Below are 5000 nucleotides of genomic sequence, written 5' to 3'. Positions count from 1 at the left end.
AGAGAGAAAGAGAAGAGTTAACCCCTTGTAAGGGGAGAGGCTGTACTATGACAAGCCACAGTCTGTCTGTTTCTCTCTCTCTCTCTCTCTCTCTCTCTTGTAACACAATCTCGTAACATACTACAGTATTTCACAACAAGTGAAAGCAGAAGTTAATTACAATGTAATAATGCTGGTAATAACAAGTACAGTCGCCATTAATAACAGTATTCACAACAAATATCTCTCTCTCACACCACAGTCAATAGCTCTCTTGCTTTCTGGAGCTTCTGGAGATCAGTGGTTGGGCACTGGGATTTGAGAGTTACACAAACAACCACTTTCTGAGAGTTTTTCAGATGTTTAACAGGTAGCATCACTGTCCAAAGTGTGGGAAAAAAGAGAGACAGTGAGAGAGAGAGAGAGAGAGAGAGAAAGAGAGACAGAGAGGCAGAGTGAGCGAGAGATAGATTTTGTTTTATGACTGTTATTTAGTCTTGATGAGTTTTAGACACTGTATGCTTTGGCAATACTTTCTTCACGAATTGTCATGCCAATAAAGCGTTCTGAATTTGAATTTGATAGAGAGAGAGCGAGAGAGAGAGACATAGACAGAGAGAGAACAAAAACAAACAAGAGGAGCGAAAGAGAGAAACTGATAGTGGAGTGTGTGTGTGTGTGTGTGTGTGTGTGTGTGTGTGTGTGTATGTGTGTAAGCGGATAATCTGTAGGAAAAGGCACAGCTGCTATTCAGAATCCCATGAAATCCCCATTGGCTTGGAGTATGTACACAATGATGAAATGTTGCTTGGTTATCCATATAGAATTACAGTATATATATATAACTGCAGGGTTGAAGACGGATGTTCAAGTCGGGAAAACTTACTATCACACACACACACACAAACACACACACACACTTGCACAAACACACACATAGACAGACATACAACAACCACTTTCTGAGAGTTTTTCAGATGCTTTAACAGGTGGCTCATCATCACTGTCCAAAGTGTGGGAAGAAAAGAGAGGGAGTAAGAGAGACAGTGAGAAAGAGAGAGAGAGGGAGTAAGAGAGACAGACAGAGAGAGAACAAAAGTAAACGAGAGGAGCGAAAGATAGAAACTGAAACCGAGAGCTGAGCGCTGCGCTGCGTTGCGTTGCCCCCTCAGGGCCTGTGTTTGGGATGCCCGGCCGAAGTAAACGCATCGCTCTCTCGGCGCGGCCGACCATTAGCTCTGGTCCCTCCTCACTCCACTGTGCTCGTCTGTGATCCAGATCCTCCTACATCCAAACATCCCCCCCCTCCCGCCAGGCAGCCATGTTGGGGCCCAGAGGACCTCCAGTTAGCTGGGCTAGGTTGAGTCGAGTGCAGGGCCTCTGCTAATGATCACCCAGAGTAACTACAACCCAACGGAGGAGCCTCAATACGCTCGCACTACAAAGAAGCCCATCGTTCTCTCTCTCTCTCCCTCCGGATGCATGCTGGGAATTGCAAAGTTGGAATCAGTTATCTATTTTTCTTCACTGTTGATCACTCCAACAATAACCATTTTTTTTCATTGTTGTTGTTCTTTCTCCTTCCTTCTGCATTATTTATGGTTGATCTCTCTCTCTCTCTCTCTCCGGTGTCCTCATATCTGACGCCCTTGTGTGTTTGAGGGAGGAGGGGATATTGAGATGAGGAGCAGGTCTACGGGGGGATTGGGAATGACATGATCTAGCAGCAGTGGTAAGTAGGTGAGAGGAGGGGTACTGTAGCGTTGCATACTCCAGCCCACATCCCCTCACGTCTCTTCTCCAACGGGGGACATAAAGTTTTCTGCTCAATGGCACTTGAGTGTGTGTGCGTGTGTGTTTGTGTGTGTGTGTGTGTGTGTGTGTGTGTGTGTGTGTGTGTGTGAGTGTGTGTAGCACAGCCTGCAGAGAGAACATTATGGGATTAGAGGTGGCACAGTGCGGGCAGGTGCAGGTGAGGCAAAGCGGCGAGCCCAGGGAGGCTTTCTGGGAGATGGCGGGGGAGAGCAGGCAGAGACGAGTGCCATTTTGGAGTGCTCTGTTTGATCTGTCAGATATAGAAAACTCCCAAGAGAGGAGGCCCGTTCCAAGAAAGGGGATTAAGCTTTTTTAAGCTTTTAGGATGAAACAAACCCACCTGGACCTGTTTCTACCTCTTTCTGTGTGTGTGTGTGTGTGTGTGTGTGTGTGTGTGTGTGTGTGTTGCTGGCTTATGGCCCATGCTCAGAGGGCTCTACCTTAGCTTCTTTGACGGAATATTTGATAGGACAGGAATGTTCACCAGAATAGCTTTGCATGGCGGAATACAAAATACGCACCGAAAATAGCGGTGTGACGTCAACATGGCGCCCGCATCAAATCCCTGCCAAGCACACAACTGGGGAGACAATTGGCCACAGCGATGGGGGAAGCATGAGTAATCAGCACAGAGCCGAGCTCAGCACGGAGACGAGCGCAGACGCGCCTGGGCGAAGGGCACTCACAGTGCCTGGGTTCCCCACTTAAAGAGGGACGGCACACAGACGCTGGCCAAGAGAAAACAGAGCAGCGGAGGGGTGAAGAAAGACAGGATGGAGGAGGTCAGAGGTGTGGGAGAGGAGAGGAGAGAGAGAGAGAGAGGGGAAGAGAGGAGAGAGAGAGGAGAGAGAGAGGGAGGAAAGGAGGGAGGGAAGGAGAAAGGGAGACATGCTGAGAAAGAAGTAGGTGAGGAAGAGAAAAGAAGATAGAGTGAAAGGTGTGAAAGGGACAGAGAGAGAAAGAGGGAAGCAGAGAGGTGTGAGATGGAGAGAGAGAGAGAGAGAAAGAGAGTGAGAAGAGCTAAAGAAAGAAGCACAGAGGTGAGGTAGGGGGAAGATGGGCAAAAAGGGAGCAGAATCTCCATCCATAAATGGTCAACTGTCCTTGCACAAAATGAGTGGGTGGGGACAGGGTTTTTTGGCTTGGGTGCAGGGGGCGTTGGGCGTGGATCTCATTACTGTCAGCCTCTCGTGTTTCTCCCCCGGGCAGGGGTGACCCCTCGGCAGGGGCAGGGCTAGTGGATGGGCGTTAGGGGTAATCATTTGGTTTTAATCACCGGGAGAGTCTCCTCGGCCTCTCCTCTCCTGTGGTTGCCAGGGGCCCCGGGCCCCAGCGATGTGCCCTAGCCTTTGCCAAGGTCCAGCTCATTTTATTCTAATTGCCAGCACCCTCAGCTTAGACTGATCTGCCTCATTGTCCCCAGCCTCACTCTCTCTCTTTTCTCTCTTTTCTCTCTTCTCTCTCTCTCTCTCTCTCTCTCTCTCTCTCTCTCTCTCTCTCTCTCTCTCTCTCTCCGCACAATACAGACCTCTTTCTCTCTGCTCTCTCCCTCTCAGCTCTCTCTCTCTCTCTCACTCTGACTCTCGTTCTCTCTCTCTTTCGCTCTCTCTCTCTCTCCCTCACACTCTTCATTCCGTCCCCATCGTCTTCTTTCTCTATTCATCTCTCCATCTCTGTCCATCTCTGTCAACCCTCTTCCCGCCCCTCACCTCTCCCTATCACTCTCCGCAATCATTCTTTTTTTTCTTCTCTCTCTCTCTCTCTCTCTCTCTCGTTCTTTTCCTTCAGTCTGGCTTCTTTATTGTTCTTCTTCTTCTCTTTGCCGGGTGTCTTTTGCACTCCTTTGCTCCCCCCCCCCTCCCCTTGCAGTCGAGCTGCAGAGTGATTCTGTGTCTCTAACGTCCGCTCCCCTCTGTGTTCTCACCGATTGCACGAGCGCTTCCAATTTTCTGCTCCCCCTCTTCCGGTGACCTCTCATTCCGCCGGACAAAACAAATAGCCGCGGCCCGTTGTCCGTCGACAAAGAGCGGCCCGGTGACTGGCGCGAGAGCCACACAATGGCATGAAAGGGATGGCCGGGGCTATTCCATTAGGCAAACCTGATGCGTAAAATCAGCCTCTCGTTTGTGCCCGGAGGTAGGGGGGGTGGGGACACCATCCGGACGTAGACAAAAGGCGGAGAACAAAACAGGCTAAAAATGCCCAGGAGGACGTATAGGATCAGAGGACAAGGTGTGTGGACAGGACAGAGGGGCGCAGTGTGTCTTTCTCCACTTGCTTAATGTTATCAGTGCAAATGTGCTAAGCTGCCTTCCACAGAACTACACACACACACACACACACACACACACACACACTTACACACACACACACACACACACACACACACACACACACACACACACATATTGTACACACACACTCACTCACACACACACACACACACACACACACACACACACACACACACATACTGTACACACACACTCACTCTCACACACACACACACACACACACACATTCACATAGTGACACTGACTGACATCACATCACACACACACACACAACAATTTCAGAGTACCTAAAAATGTGTAACTTGCTTCTTATTTTCTGTGAGGAGCGTGTTTTCAGATTCCCATAGCACCTAATTCATCATTAGAAGGTCGAATCCCCTTGTCAAGAGGGGGACCTCAAATTAACCCCTTTTTAATGCTGCCTATTGTCAGGGAACAAGTAGCGATGATTAGCCTTGAGATCTGGTTTAAGAAGAGGATTTCCGTTAGAAGCGCCCCACAACAGCCCAATGGTGACGCACACAGAGCGTTGAGCAGGCTCTTTTTTTTAGCTGGGAAGTGATTAAAAATGAGCCACTGTTTCATGAAGCCATGATTGAAAGGTTGGAATTTGGGGGGAAAGCCAATAACTGGGGTGATTCATAATCGCTTGTTTGTCGTTTGTTTGCAGCCACCCATATGTGCGTGAGGGGCGAACGTGGCCAAGAAAATGTGGCCGTGTGTGAGGATTAGAGAGGATGAGGGGGGGGGAACTAATAACATTAAAGTGTCTAATTTTAGTCAGTTTTAAATAAACTGGCACCATGGCGCTGTGTGTTGGGAGCTCTGTGTCATTCCCTGTTAGCATAACAACTGCCTATGTCTGTGCGTGTGTGTGTGTGCGTGTGTGTGTGTGTGTGTGTGTGTGCATGT

At 49.1% G+C, this 5000-nt stretch overlaps 1 protein-coding gene across 1 annotated transcript in view; it reads right to left on the bottom strand.

Moving 5' to 3' along the window:
• Positions 1–5000, bottom strand: part of LOC121713474 (calmodulin-binding transcription activator 1) — a 191738-nt gene that overhangs the window by 138 nt on the left and 186600 nt on the right. The window lies entirely within an intron of this gene.

Source organism: Alosa sapidissima, chromosome 7 (genome assembly GCF_018492685.1).
Source record: "Alosa sapidissima isolate fAloSap1 chromosome 7, fAloSap1.pri, whole genome shotgun sequence".
Classification (NCBI taxonomy): Eukaryota; Metazoa; Chordata; class Actinopteri; order Clupeiformes; family Clupeidae; genus Alosa; species Alosa sapidissima.
This window is presented reverse-complemented; position numbering and strand designations above follow the sequence as displayed.